This window comes from Plecotus auritus, assembly GCF_963455305.1.
Source record: "Plecotus auritus genome assembly, chromosome: 2".
NCBI classification, from domain to species: domain Eukaryota; kingdom Metazoa; phylum Chordata; class Mammalia; order Chiroptera; family Vespertilionidae; genus Plecotus; species Plecotus auritus.
This window is the reverse complement of record NC_137771.1, coordinates 115,446,219-115,461,845: the sequence shown is the minus strand read 5'-3', so window position 1 is coordinate 115,461,845 and position 15,627 is coordinate 115,446,219. Positions and strand designations below refer to the sequence as shown.

The window sequence follows — 15,627 nt, the reverse complement described above, 5'->3', positions numbered from 1 at the left end:
CTGGCTTTGCTTACCCTGTTTGGAGTTATCAGCAATCCACAGCTTGTGGCTCCTTCTGCTGCGGCTGGGTGACTTTTTATTTTTTAAATATATTTTTATTGATTCTAGAGAGGAAGGGAGAGGGAGAGAGAGATAGAAACATCAACCATGAGAGAGAATCATTGATTTGCTGCCTTCTGCATGCTCCCCACTAACGATTGAGCCCACAACCTGGGCATGTGCTCTTGACTGGAATCAAACCCAGGACCCTTCATTCCTCAGGCTAATACTCTATTATCTGAGTCAAACCAGCTAAGCTTGTGTGCCTTTTTGAAGGACCAAGATGTGCACTTGCGTCAAGGAGGAGATCAGGCCAAGACTCAAAGCCTCCAGAGATCTGTCTCTGCCTTCAATGGGATTATCACTCAGTATTGATTAGCCTCAGGCTATTTACCACAGAGTGTAGGGAGAGTTCTTCCAACAGGGTTGGGCAACTGCCTTCCTCCTGGGCAAAAACTTCCTGGGTAGCAGTATTCTTCCAGAGAAAGACGTCTTCAGCAGCATGAAGGAATATTTCAAGACAGGAAACTGGGGTGGCTGCCCTTCGAGCTCCAATCTCAGAACCCTCAACCCTGGGCTCTCCTCACACAGCTCCAGTCCACTCTGCCAGAGCCCAAGGCAGCAAACAAACTTTTGTGCATTGGCCCTTTAAGACAGTGCTTGCATTTCCAGCCATCTCTACCTGGCAGACAGCAATCCTGCTGCTTTTCACAGCCAGATGTTATGTGGGAACTTTTCTCAGTTCTGGTGCTCTGGGCTGGGGAGCTCAGCTTAGGATTTAGACCCCAGAGTTCTCATTGGGAATCCCCCACAGCTGAGATATTCCTCTGGAACTTCAGTTGCTGTCTGTGATAGCCCAGCCAGCCCTTTTGCATCTCCACACTTCCTACTGGTCTCTAAGCAGTCTCCACTTTCTGTCCTTGATTATAAGAGTTCCTTCCAGCGAGTCTTCTGTTGATTTTTCAGGGTGGTTTCTCTGTATTTTAGTTGTATTTCTAGTTTGGTCCTGGAAGATTGTCAGTGTGGCTTCCATTTACAGTGCTGACATTTTGGCCATCGTCTCCCAGTGACTTTTAATGCTGGCTTGCTTAGATTGATTCCGCTTTGCCTCCAACAAATATTTGAATTTTCAAACTTTGTGTTAGTTCAAGCTCTCTTTTTTTTAAAAAAAAAATTATCTTAATTGTTGAATTTATTACAAATGTTCCTCCCCTTGATCAAGTTCTCTTTATCACAACAGTGTTAGTGAGGTTGGCTACAAAATGTGAAATTTTTTAAAATTTCTTTATTGATTAAAGTATTACATATGTGTCCTAATTCCGCGATTGCCCCCACCTCCCATTCATGCCCCCCCCCCCTGTTGTCAATGTCCATTTATTAGCCTTACATGCATGCATATAAGTCCTTTGTTTGATCTCTCCCCCTTACCCCCACCCTCCCCTACCTTCCCTGAAGTTTGACGTTCTGATTGATATTTCTCTGTCTCTGGATCTGTTTTTATTCATCAGTTTATGTTGTTCATTATATTCCACAAATGAGTGAGATCATGTCATATTTATCTTTCTCTGCCTGGCTTATTTCACTTAGCATAATGCTCTCCATCTCCATCCATGTTGTTGCAAATGGTAACAACTCCTTCTTTTTTACTGCAGCATAGTATTCCAAACTGTGGTAGATGTACCACAGTTTTTTAATCCACTCATATGTTGATGGGCACATAGGCTGTTTCCAAATCTTAGCTATGGTGAATTGTGCTGCTATGAACATAGGGGTGCATAGATCCTTTCTGATTCATGTTTCTAATTTCTTGGGATATATTCCTAGAAGTGTGATCACTGAGTCAAAAGGGAGTTCCATTTTTAGTTTTTTGAGGAAACTCCATACTGTTCTCCACTGTGGCTGCACCACTCTGCATTCCCATCAGCAGTACATGAGGGTTCCTTTTTCTCACCAGCACTTGTCATTTGTTGATTTGTTGATAATAGCCATTCTGACAGATGTGAGATGGTACCGCATTGTTGTTTGATTTGCATCTCTCTGATGATTAGTGACTTTGAGCAGGTTTTCATATGTCTCTTGGCCTTCCTTCGGTCTTCTTTCAAAAAGTGTCTCTTTAGATCAGTTGCCCATTTTTTTATTGGGTTGTTTATTTTCTTTTTGTTAAGCTGCATGAATTCTCTGTAAATGTTGGAGATTAAACCCTTATCATTGATATCATTGGTAAATATGTTATCCCATGCAGTGGGGTTCTTGTTGTTTTATTCATGGTTTCCTTTGCTGTGCAAAAACTTTCTATTTTGATGTAGTCCCATTTGTTTATTTTCTCTTTAGTTTCCATTGCCCTAGGAGCAGTATCAGTGAAGAAATGGCTTCGGCATATGTCCGAGATATTTCTGCCTGTGGATTCCTCTAGTATTTTTATGGTTTCTCGTCCTATGTTTAAGTCCTTGATCCATTTTGAGTTTATTTTTGTGTATGGTGTAAGTTGGTGGTCTAGTTTCATTTTTTTGCATGTATCTGTCCAATTTTCCCAACACCATTTATTGAAGAGACTGTCTTGACTCCACTGTATTTTCATGCCTCCTTTGTCAAATATTAATTGAGTGTAGTGATTTGGGTCAATTTCTGGGTTCTCTATTCTATTCCATTGGTCTATATGTCTGTTCTTGCGCCAGTACCAGCCATTTTGAGAACAGAGGCTTTGTAATACAGCTTGAAATCTGGTATTGAGATCCCACCTACTTTGTTCATCTTTCTCAGGATTGCTGTGGCTATTCGGGGTCTTTTTTTATTCCAGATGAATTTTTGGAGAGTTCATTCTAGGTATGTGAAATATGCCGTTGGTATTTTAATGGGGAGTGCATTGAATCTATAGATTGCTTTGGGTATATGGACAGTTTAATGATGTTGATTCTCCCAATCCATGAATGTGGTATGTTCTTAAATCTGTTTACGTCTTCCTTTATCTCTTCTTTCAGTGTCCTGTAGTTTTCCTTGTATAGGTCTTTTACCTCCTTAGTTAAGTTTATTCCTAGGTATCTTAATTTTTTTGGTGCGATAGTAAATGGGATTGCTTTATTAGACTCTATTTCTGTAAGTTCACTATTGGTGTATAAAAATGCCATAGATTTCTTGGCATTAATTTTGTATCCTGCTACATTGCCAAATTCATTTCTTAAGTCTATTAATTTTTGGTGGAGTCTTTTAGGTTTTTAATGTACAATATCATGTCATCTTCAAATAAAGACAGCTTTACTTCTTCTTTTCCAGTTTGGATGCCATTTATTTCTTCTTGTTGTCTAATTGCAATGGCTAATTCTTCCAGTACTATGTCAAACAGGAGTGGTGAGAGTGGGCATTTCTGTCTGGTTTCTGTTATTAGGGGAAATGGTTTTAGTTTTTGCACATTAAGAATGATGTTGGCTGTGGGTTTATCATACAAGGCTTTTATTATGTTGAGGTATGATGCTTCTATTCCGACCTTGTTGAGCGTTTTTATCAAGAAATGGTGTTGGATTTTGTCAAATGCTTTTTCTGCATCAATTGATATGACTATGTGATTTTTATCTCTCAATTTGTTTATGTGATGTATCACGTTTATTGATTTGTGCATACGTACCATCCTTGCATTCCTGGGATGAATCCTACTTGGACATGGTGTATGATCTTTCTGATGTACTGCTTGATCCGATATGCTAGAATTTTGTAGAGGATTTTGGCATCTATGTTCATGAGGGATATTGGCCTGTTATTCTCTTTCATTGTGTTGTCTTTATCTGCTTTTGGTATTAGGGTGATGCTGGCTTCATAGAATGAGCTTGGAAGTTTTCCTTCCTCTTGAATTTTTTGGAATAGTCTGAGGAGGATAGGTTTTAGTTCTTCCTTGAATGTTTAGTAAAACTCCACTGTGAAGCCATCTGGCCCCAGGCTTTTGTTCGCTGGAAGCTTTTGATGATTGCTTCAATTTTTTCCATAGTTATTGGCCAATTGAGATATTTAGATTCTTCCTGATTGCGTTTTGGAAGTTTATATTTTTCTAACAATATGTCCATTTCCTCCAGGTTGTCCAGTTTGATGGAATAGAGTTGTTCATAGTATTTTTTAACAATCTTTTGTATTTCGGTGGGGTCTGTTGTTATTTCACCTCTTTCATTTCTGATTTTGTTTATTTGGATCCTCTCTCTTTGCTTCTTGGTGAACGTGGCTAGAGGTTCATCAATCTTGTTTATCATTTCAAAGAACCAACTCTTGGTGTTGTTGATCTTTTGTATTGTTTTTTTGGTCTCAATGTCGTTTATCTCCACTCTGGTCTTTATTATTTCCTTCCTTCTGCTTACACTGGGCTTTTCTTGTTGCTCTCTTTCTAACTCTTTGAGTTGTAGGGTTAGGTAATTTATTACCATTGTTTCTTGTTATTTGCAGTAGACTTGTAGAGCTATGAACTTCCCTCTCAAGACTGCTTTCGCTGTGTCCCATACATTTGGATTGTTGTGTTTTCATTGTCAGTTTTTGACATGATGTTTTTTATTTCTTCCTTGATCTCTCTGGTAACACAGTCATTGTTTAAGAGCATACTTTTTAGTCTCCATATGTTTGATTTTTTGGATTGTTTTTATTGTAGTTGATTTTCAGTTTTATGCCACTGTGATCTGAGAAGATGCTTGATATCATTTCTATCTACTTGCATTTGAAGAGACTTTGTCCATGACCCAACATATGGTCTATCTTTGAAAATGACCCATGTGCACTTGAGAAGAATTTATATTCTGTGGCTTTGGGGTGAAATGTTCTGAAGATGTCAATTAATTCCATCTGGTCTATTGAGTCATTTAGGATTGATGTTTCTATCCTGATTTTCTCTTTAGAGGATTTGTCCAATGGTGATAGTGGGGTATTAAAGTCTCCTACTATGATTGTATTGCTGTCAGTCTCTCCAATGATATCCTCCAGGAGTTTTTATATGTATTGGGGTGTTCTTGTACTATGTGCATATATGTTTACCAGAGTTATTTCTTCTTGTGGGATTGCTCCCTTTAGTATTATGAAGTGGCCTTCCTTATCTCTTGTTATGTCCTTCACTTTGAGATCTAATTTGTCAGATATAAGTATTGCTACCCCAGCTTTTTTTTTCATTTCCATTTGCCTGAAAAACCTTTTTCCATGCCTTCACCCTCAGTCTGTGTGCATCTTTTTTTCTGAGGTGGGTTTCTTGTAGACAGCAGATATATGGGTTGTGTTTTCTTATCCAATCTGTTACACTATGTCTTTTGATTGGGGCATTTAATCCACTTACATTTAGAGTTATTATTGATAGGTACTTATTTGGCACCATTTTTATTCTTTACCCTGTGTTCTTTCTTTGCTTCCTGTTTCTTTTTTTATTACAGCAGACCTTTTAGCATTTCTTGCATTGCTGCTTTGGTGGTAATTAATTCTCTTAGTCAGTTTTTGTCTGTGAAGCTCCTGATTTCACCTTCAATTTTGATTGATAGCCTTGCTGGGTACAGTATTCTTGGATTCAGGCCCTTCCTTTGCATGACTTCGTATATTTCATTCCATTCACTTCTGGCCTGATGAGTTTCTGTTGAGAAATCAGTTGCTTGTCTGATGGTGGTTTCTTTGTAGTTAACTTTCTGTCTCTCTCTGGCCGCTTTTAAGATTCTTACTTTGTTGTTGGTGTTTGCCAATTTAATTATAATGTGCCTTGGCATTGGTCTTTTGGGGTTCATTTTTCTTGGGAATCTGTGAACTTCTTGGCTTTGTGCGGCATTTTTCTTCCCTATATCAGTGAAGTTTTCTGTCATTATTTCTTCAAACAAGTTTTCTATTCCTTGCTCAGTTTCCTCTCCTTCTGGCACCCATATTATGTGGATGTTGTTTTGTTTCGTGTTGCCCCAAGTTCCCTTAGGCTCGCCTCCTGCTTTTTATATTTTTTTCTAGTAGCAGCTCTCCTTGGGTATTTTTCCTACCTTGTCTACTAGCTCACTGATGCAGTCCTCTGCTTCTTCTAGTCTACACTTGATGCTCTCTTTTGAGTTATTTACAGCAGCAATGTCATTTTTCATTTCTTCTTGTTTCTTCTTCATTTCCCCTTGGTTCTTACTCATATTGTCGAATTTGTCTTCCATTCTTTTCAGCCACCTTATGACAATTTCTCTGAATTCTTTCTATGGCAGGTTGCTTGCCTACATTTTGTTTACTTCCTTTTCTTGTGATGCCTGCTTTTCTTTCATATGTGGGCTGTTTCTTTGTCTCCCCATGGTCTCTCTTCTCCGGGTGTCTGGTTATGTAGTTCTCTCTCTCCTGCATTGATTTAAAGGCACTAAATAAAACACAACCAGGAACAACACACAAGGCACTGAACAGAAATGTATTCACGATATTAATAACCCCCAATAAAGGTGACCACCAGAGAAAGGCAAATTAGGTGATAGGAGAGAAATGAGAAAAAAAAAAAAAAAAGAAAGGATTGCCAAAATAAAATTGAAAAAAGGGGGAAAAAGTAAGAGAGAAAAGAAAGAGAATAAGAAAGAAAAGGGGAACAATATATATATTGGATAAAACTCCAATAGAATAGCCACTAATCCCAGCAAATGCCAGCAACAAGTACCTGGAGATGAATACAAACTACAAACAACAATTAATATCAAGCGATGCAAAAAAACAAACAAAAACAAAGCAAACAGAAAAACCAAAAAAGAATAAGCACAACATATCACAAACAAGCATAAAAAATCGATATAATCAACATTCAAGCAAACAACAACAAAGAACAGAGAGAAAAACAATTTTTTGCATAGTGAAGACAGAGAGAGAAGAGAGGTGTGTATGAACTCAGAGCAGGGGATTGGATATATCCCTGCTTATAGATATATAAGTAGGGTGAAATTTTAACAGGGGGTAAAAAGAGAGAATAGGGAAAATCTAAAGCTGGAAAAGGGTAAGAGAAACAGGACAACAAAAGGGCAAAAGTTAGGAAGAGAGTGATGGCATAAAGGTAGAGTTGAGATAGAGTAGAATGATGCTAAAGGAAAGATGAAATTAGAATGTAAAACACTAATCTCAAAGTCAAATAAAGAGAAAATAAAATGATACTTTTTTTTAAAAAAAGTAAAATATTAGTAGTAGTAATAGTGATTGAAAATAAAAATGTAATAATTAAAAAGGTAAAATCAAGTGAGGAAGAAAGAAAAAAAATAGTTTCTTAAGTAAAAGATGAAAATGAAAAAATAATAAAATAAATAAAAAATAAATAAAATGTGCAGTAGTGAAGGTCAATCACTTCCTCTATTGCTCTGTTTGGCACGCCTGTTTCCCAGTCAGGACAGTTTTGCAGTTCCTGCATTCCACTGCTCCTCAGTGTTGTAAGCCAGTCCTGATTTTTAAGCAGGCGGTGTGTCTTACTTTCTTGTATTCCTTAATTTGTGATTACACAAGAGTCAATTTGTGATTCAGCACCTGGGTGGCAGTGTTTCCTGGTTAACTTCCAGGTATATATGTTCTCTCTAGCCTGTGCTTAGATCCTGCTTTCCCTGTGGCACTCAATACCGGTTTGTGGCAGTGGGCTGCCCCAGAGCTGGTTCTCTGACCATCACTCCCCACTCTGATCCCCAGGTTCCAGAAAAACAACTTTCCCCTGCAGTCTCCCAGGGTGTCCCCAACTGGGTGATCCTATGTATTGAGCTCAGTAATCAGAAGCAAGGATTCAAAGAGGAGAAAGCGTGAGTGTGTGAATGCCAGGTCTGGGCGTAAGCCTGCGCAAATCCCTTTTTCCCCATTGTGTCCAAGAAGCTGGCACACTCCCAAAATGTTTAGGCTTTCCTTCTGCGTCAGATCAAAATGGGTTGCTTTTTAGAGATCCCCTCTGTTAGCAACTCTGAGGATCCCCTTGCACATTCACGGATCACGCCAGCCCCAACAGGCATGGATTTTTCTAGGTGCAGACTTCCCCCGGTCCTCCAGTTCCTGCAGTGCGTGTGTTTCTGTCCTGCGGGGACCATAGACCCCACCTTATTCCAGGCAAAATCTGACATTTCCGTGGTAGAGTGTAAAGCTCCTCTGAATCCGCATGTTTGTGCCAATTGGGGACTGGTGCTCTGGGGTTCGCAGCTGTTTCAGTGGGTGCCGCAGTTGTAGATTTTCAGGTTTCCAATAACATTCACTTTCCCCTTCAAGATGGCGCGGTCTCTGCATCTGAGCCGGTGGCTCCGGGAGGAAACCCAGCAGCATTGGGGGCTGCCCAGTCAGGGGACCCCCGTCCAGGAGTCCCCCACCTTCTCCTGGAGTATAGCTATCCCTTAACTCTCCAACAGACACTCCACATATGACCCTCAGCTGTTCTTTCTATCTGCTCAGGAACAAGGCTTGGGACATGTCTGTCTATTCCGCCACCATTTTTCCACTCTCCAAAATGTGTCATTTTATATACAATTGACAATAGAAATCAACAAAACCAGACAATTAATCTGGGAATTGCTGAAGATTTGCAGACCTTTTAATAGGCCCAATGGAAGAAGATAATTCTATTTTGAAAATTGCTCTTTAATTTTTCTACATTTCAGACAATTTCATATTTCCCAAAGTAATTTAGCCTGAACTATATCAGTAGGGCTCCCAGATATTCTCTAACTAAAAAAATACAATAGCAAGCTCCAGTCCACTGGCCAAGTGCGCACTTAAAGACCCCAGCTCAATGAATGCTAGCCACCCTGTTTCCTTCAACAAGCTTGGAAAAACACTGGGTATGTGACTATTAACAAAATCTTCATTAATTATAACTTTCAGAAACTGCTGTGCAATGTGGGAGGTTGGGGAGAGATGGAACCTCTCTTCATAAGAGAGAGCTATAGGGGGTGGAAAAATGGTGGTGGAATAGACAGACATGTCCCGAGCCCTGTTCTGGAGCACATAGAAAGAACAGCTGAGGGTCACAAGGGGAGTGTCTGTTGGAGAGTTAAGGGAAGAGCTATACTCCAGGAGAAGGTGGGGCATTCCTGGACGGGGGTCCCCTGACCGGGCAGCCCTCACAGCTGCTGGGTTCCCTCCCAGAGTCACCGGCTCGGATGCAGAGACCATGCCATATTGAAGGGGAAAGTGGATGTTTTCGGGAGGCTGAAAATCTACAACTGCGGCACCCACCAAACAGCTGCAAACCCCAGAGCACCGGTCCCCAATTGGCGCAAACATGCGGATTCAGAGGAGCTCTACACTGCACCATGGAAAAGGCAGATGTCTCTGGTCATGGCAGGACAGAGAAACATGTGCACTGTGGGAGCTGGAGGACCGGGGGAAGTCTGCACCTAGAAAAATCCGTGGCTGTTGGGGCTGGCGTGATCCATGAACGTGGAAGGGGGTCCTCAAAGCTGCTAACAGAGGGGATCTCTAAAAAGCAACCCATTTTGATCTGACGCAGAAGGAAAGCCTAAAAATTTTGGTAGTGTGCCGGCTGCTTGGACAAAACGGGGAAAGGGGACTGCACAGACTTGTGCGCAGCCCTGGAGTTCACACACTTGGGTTTTTTCCTCTTTGAATCCTTGCTTCTGATTACTGAGTTCAATACATAGGATCACTCAATTGGGGACACCTTAGAAGACTGCAGGGGAAAATTGTTTTTATGGAACCTGGGGATCAGAGCAAGGAGTGATGGTTGGAAAACCAGCTCTGAGGCAGCCCACTCCCACAAACCGGTATTGAGTGCTACAGGGAAAGCAGGATCTAAGCACAGGCGAGAGAGGACCTATAGACCTGGAGGTCAATCCAGAAACACTACCACCCAGGTGTTGACTGTAGTGTAATCACAAATAAAGGAATACAAGAAAGACACACTGCCTGCTTAAAAATCAGGACTGGCTTACAACACTATGAAGCAGTGGAACGCAGGGAACTGCAATACTGTCCTGACTGGGAAACAGGCGTGCCAAACAGAACAATAGAGGAAGTGGAAGACCTTCACTACCGCACATTGTATTTTTATATTTTTATTTTTTATTTTTTATTGTTTTTATTTTTTATTTTATACTTAAGAAACTAATATTTTTCTTTCATCCTCACTTGATTTTACCTTTATAATTATTACATTTTCATTTTCAATCAGTATTATTACTACTACTATTTTACCTTTTTTTAAAGTGTCATTTTATTTTCTCTTTATTTGACTTTGAGATTAGTGTTTTACATTCTATTTTCATCTTTCCTTTAGCATCATTCTACTCTATCTCAACTCTACCTTTATGCCATCACTCTCTTCCTAACTTTTGCCCTTTTGTTGTCCTGTTTCTCTTACCCTTTTCCTGCTTTAGATTTTCCCTATTCTTTCTTTTTACCCCCTGTTAAAATTTCACCCTAGTTATGTATCTAATTTCCAATCGCCTGCTTCGAGTTCATACACACCTCTCTCTTCTCTGTCTTCACTATCCAAAAATTGTTTTTCTCTCTTTCCTTTTGTTGCTGTTTCCTTCAATGTTGATTATATCGAATTTTTATCCTTGTTTGTGATATTGTTTTGCTTATTCTTTTTTTGTTTTGTTTTGTTTTTTTGTTTGCTTTATTTTTGTTTGCTTTTTGTGTCTGTTTTTCCTTGCATTGCTTGATATTAATTGTTGTTTGTAGTTTGTATTCATCTCCAGGTACTTGTTGCTGGCATTTGCTGGGGATTAGTGGCTGTTCTATTGTAGTTTTATCATATATATATATATATATATATATATATATATATATATATATATATTTCCCCTTTTCTTTCTTATTCTCTTTCTTTTCTCTCTTACTTTTTTATCTGTTTCCCAGTTTCATTTTGGCACTCCTTTCCTTTTTTTTCCTCTTCTACTTTCTATCCTATCCGCTAATTTGCCTTTCTCTGGTGGTCACCTTTATTGGAGGTTATTAATATCGTGAATACATTTCTGTTCAGTGCCTTGTGAGTTGTACCTGGTAGTGCTGTATTTTGTGCCTTTAAATCAACGCAGGAGAGAGAGAACTACATAACCAGACATCCAGAGAAGAGAGACCATGGGGAGACAAAGAAACAGCCCGCCTATGAAAGAAAAGCAGGCATCACCATAAAAGGAAGTAAACGAAATGGAGGCAAGCAACCTGCCATAGAAAGAATTCAGAGAAATGGTCATAAGGTGGCTGAAAAGAATGGACCACAAATTCGACAATATGAGTAAGAACCAAGGGGAAATGAAGAAGAACCAAGAAGAAATGAAAAATCACATCGCTGCTGTAAAGAACTCAATAGAAAGCATCAAGAGGAGACTAGGAGAAGCAGAGGACCACATCAGTGAGCTAGAAGACAGGGAAGGGAAAAATACCAAAGTAGACCAGCTTCTAGAAAATAAAATTAAAAAGCAGGATGAGAGCCTAAGAAAAATTTGAGACAAAATGAAACAAAACAACATCCGCATAATAGGGGTGACAAAAGGAGAGGAAACTAAGCAACAAATAGAAAACCTGTTTGAAGAAATAATGACAGAAAAATTCCCTGATATAGGGAAGAAAAACCGCATACAAATCCAAGAAGCTCACAGAGTCCCAAGCAAAATGAACCCCAAAAGACCGATGCCAAGGCACATTATAATTAAATTGGCAAACACCAATGACAAAATAAGAATCTTAAAGGCAGCCAGAGAGAGTCAGAAAGTTAACTACAAAGGAACCCCCATCAGACAAGCAACTGATTTCTCAACAGAAATTCATCAGGCCAGAAGGGAATAGAATGAAGTATACAAAGTCATGCAAAGGAAGGGTCTGAATTCAAGAATACAGTACCCAGCAAGGCTATCAATCAAAATTGAAGGTGAAATCAGGAGCTTCACAGACGAAAAAGGACTAAGGGAATTTATTATCACATAACCAGCAATGCAGGAAATGTTAAAGGGTCTGCTGTAAAAAAAAAAAAAAGAAGAAAAAAAAAAGAAATTGGAAGAGAAGAAGGAACACAGGGGTAAAGAATAAAAATGGCGACAAATAAGTACCTATCAATAATAACCTTAAATGTAAATGGATTAAATGCCCCAATCAAAAGACATAGTGTAACGGATTGGATAAGGAAACACAACCCATATATCTGCTGTCTACAAGAAACCCACCTCAGAAAAATAGATGCACACAGACTGAGGGTGAAGGGATGGAAAAAGGTTTTCAGGCGAATGGAAATGAAAAAAAAAGCTGGGGTAGCAATACTTATATCTGACAAATTAGATATCAAAGTGAAGGACATAGCAAGAGATAAGGAAGGCCACTTCATAATACTAAAGGGAGCAATCCCACAAGAAGAAATAACTCTGGTAAACATATACACACCCAATTCAGGAGCACCCAAATACATAAAAAAAAAAAACTCCTGGAGGATATCAAAGGAGAGATTGACAGCAATACAATCATAGTAGGAGACTTTAATACCCCACTATCACCATTGGACAAATCCTCTAAACAAAAAAATCAGCAAAGAAACATCAATCCTAAATGACTCAATAGACCAGATGGAATTACTTGACATATTCAGAACATTTCACCCAAAGCCACAGAATATACATTCTTCTCAAGTGCACATCGGTCATTTTCAAAGATAGACCATATGTTGGGTCATAGACAAAGTCTCTTCAAATTCAAGTAGATAGAAATGATATCAAGCATCTTCTCAGATCACAGTGGCATAAAACTGAAAATCAACTACAATAAAAACAATCCAAAAAATAAAACATATGGAGACTAAAAAGCATGCTATTATACAATGACTGTGTTACCAGAGAGATCAAGGAAGAAATAAAAAAACATCATGGCAACAAAAGACAATAAAAATGCAACAATCCAAATCTCTGGGACACAGCAAAAGCAGTCTTGAGAGGGAAGTTCATAGCTCTACAAGTCTACTGCAAATAACAAGAAACAATGGTAATAAATTACCTAACCCTACAATTCAAAGAGTTAGAAAGAGAGAAACAAGAAAAGCCCAGTGTAAGCAGAAGGAAGGAAATAATAAAGATCAGAGCAGAGATAAACGACATTGAGACCAAAATAACAATACAAAAGATCAACAAATCCAGAGCTGGTTCTTTGAAAGGATAAACAACATTGATGAACCTCTAACCAGTCTCACCAAGAAGCAAAGAGAGAGGATCCAAATAAACAAAATCAGAAATGAAAGAGGTGAAATAACAACAGACCCCACCTAAATACAAAAGATTTCTAAAAAGTACAATGAATAACTCTATTACAACAAACTGGACAACCTGGAGGAAATGGACATATTGTTAGAAAAATATAACTACCAAAACTCAATCAGGAGGAATCTAAACATCTCAGTAGGGTAACAACTATGGAAGAAATATAAGCAGTCATCAAAAAGCTTCCAGCAAACAAAAGCCTTGTGCCAGATGGCTTCACAGGGGAGTTTTACTCAACATTCTAGGAAGAACTAAAACCTATGCTCCTCAGACTATTCTAAAAAATTCAAGAGGAAGGAAAACTTCCAAGCTCATTCTATGAAGCCAACATCACCCTAATACCAAAAGCAGATAAAGATAACACAATGAAAGGGTATTACAGGCCAATATCCCTCAAGAACATAGATGCCAAAATCCTCAACAAAATTCCAGCATATCGGATCCAGCACCACATCAGAAAGATCATACACCATGACCAAGTAGGATTCATTCCTGTAATGCAAGGATGGTACAATATCCGCAAATCAATAAACGTGATACATCACATAAACAAATTGAGAGATAAAAATCACATAGTCATATCAATTGATGCAGAACAAGCATTTGACAAAATCCAACACCATTTCTTGATAAAAACGCTCAACAAGGTGGAAATGGAAGGATCATACCTCAATATAATAAAAGCTATATATGACAAACCTACATGCAACATCATACTCAATGGGCAAAAACTAAAACCATTTCCACTAAGAACCGGAACAAGACAGGGATGCCCACTCTCACCACTCCTGTTCAACATAGTGCTGGAAGTACTAGCCATTGCGATCAGACAAGAGGAAGAAATAAAAGGCATTCAAATTGGAAAAGAAGAAGTAAAGCTGTCCTTATTTTCAGATGACATGATATTGTACATAAAAAACCCAAAAGACTCCACCAAAAAACTAATAGACTTAATATATGAATTTGGCAATGTAGCAAAAAACTAATAGACTTAATATATGAATTTGGCAATGTACAAAATTAACAGCAAGAAATCTGTGGCATTTCTATACACCAATAGTGAACTTACAGAAAGAGAGACTAAAAAAGCAATCCCATTTACCATCACACCAAAAAAATTAAGATACCTAGGAATGAACTTAACTAAGGAAGTAAAAGACCTATATGTGGAAAACTACAGGACACTGGAAAAAGAGATAGAGGAGGACATAAACAGATGGAAGTACATACCATGTTCATGGATTGGGAGAATCAACATCATTAAAATGTCCATACTACCCAAAGCAATCTATAGATTCAATGCACTCCCCATTTAAATATCAACGGCATATTTCACAGACCTAGAAAGAACTCTCCAAAAATTCATCTGGAATATAAAAAGACCCCAAATAGCCACAGCAATCCTGAGAAAGAAGAACAAAGTAGGTGGGATCTCAATACCAGATTTCAAGCTGTATTACAAAGCCACTGGTCCCATAACTGCCTGGTACTGGTACAAGAACAAACATATACATCAATGGAATAGAATAGAGAACCCAGAAATAGACCCAAATCACTATGCTCAATTAATATTTGACAAAGGAGGCCTAACATGCAATGGAGTCAAGACAGTCTCTTCAATAAATGGTGTTGGGAAAATTGGACAGATACATGCAAAAAAATGAAACTAGACCACCAACTTACAACATACACAAAAATAAACTCAAAATGGATCAAGGACTTAAACATACGAAAAGAAACCATAGAAATACCAAAGGAATCCACAGGCAGAAAAATCCCTGACATATGCCAAAGGAACTTCTTCACGGATGCTGCTCCTAGGGCAATGGAAACTAAAGAGAAAATAAACAAATGAGACTACATCAAAATAAAAAGTTTTTGCACAGCAAAGAAGACCATCAATAAAAGAACAAGAAAGCCCACAGCATGGGAGAACATAGTTGCCAATGATATCAATGATAAGGGTTTAATCTCCAACATTTACAGGAAACTCATGCAGCTTAACAAAAAGAAGATAAACAATCCAATCAAAAAAATGGGCAACTGATCTAAATAGACACTTTTTGAAAGAAGACCGAAGGAAGGCCAAGAGACATATGAAAACCTGCTCAAAGTCACTAATCATCAGAGAGATGCAAATCAAAACAACAATGCGGTACTATCTCACACCTGTCAGAATGGCTATTATTAACAAATCAACAAATGATAAGTGCTGGCGAGGATGCGGAGAAAAAGGAACCCTTGTGTACTGCTGGTGGGAATGCAGAGTGGTTCAGCCACTGTGGAGAACAGTATGGGTTTCCTCAAAAAACTAAAAATGGAACTTCCATTTGACCCAGTGTTCCCACTTTTAGGAATATATCCCAAGAAACTAGAAACAGGAATCAGAAAGGTTATTTGTACCCCTATGTTCATAGCAGCA

The 15,627-nt window shown here is 38.7% G+C and overlaps 1 long non-coding RNA gene across 2 annotated transcripts in view; it reads right to left on the bottom strand.

Moving 5' to 3' along the window:
• The window catches only part of LOC308240987, a 338,058-nt gene that overhangs the window by 271,792 nt on the left and 50,639 nt on the right, over positions 1-15,627 (bottom strand). Inside the window, exon 2 of one of the 2 annotated variants that reach the window (XR_013959849.1) lies at positions 15-104. The exons of the other annotated variant lie outside the window; for it this stretch is intronic. This is a non-coding gene — a long non-coding RNA (uncharacterized lncRNA). The remainder of the gene's footprint in view (positions 1-14; positions 105-15,627) is intronic. 2 annotated transcript variants of the gene reach the window in all.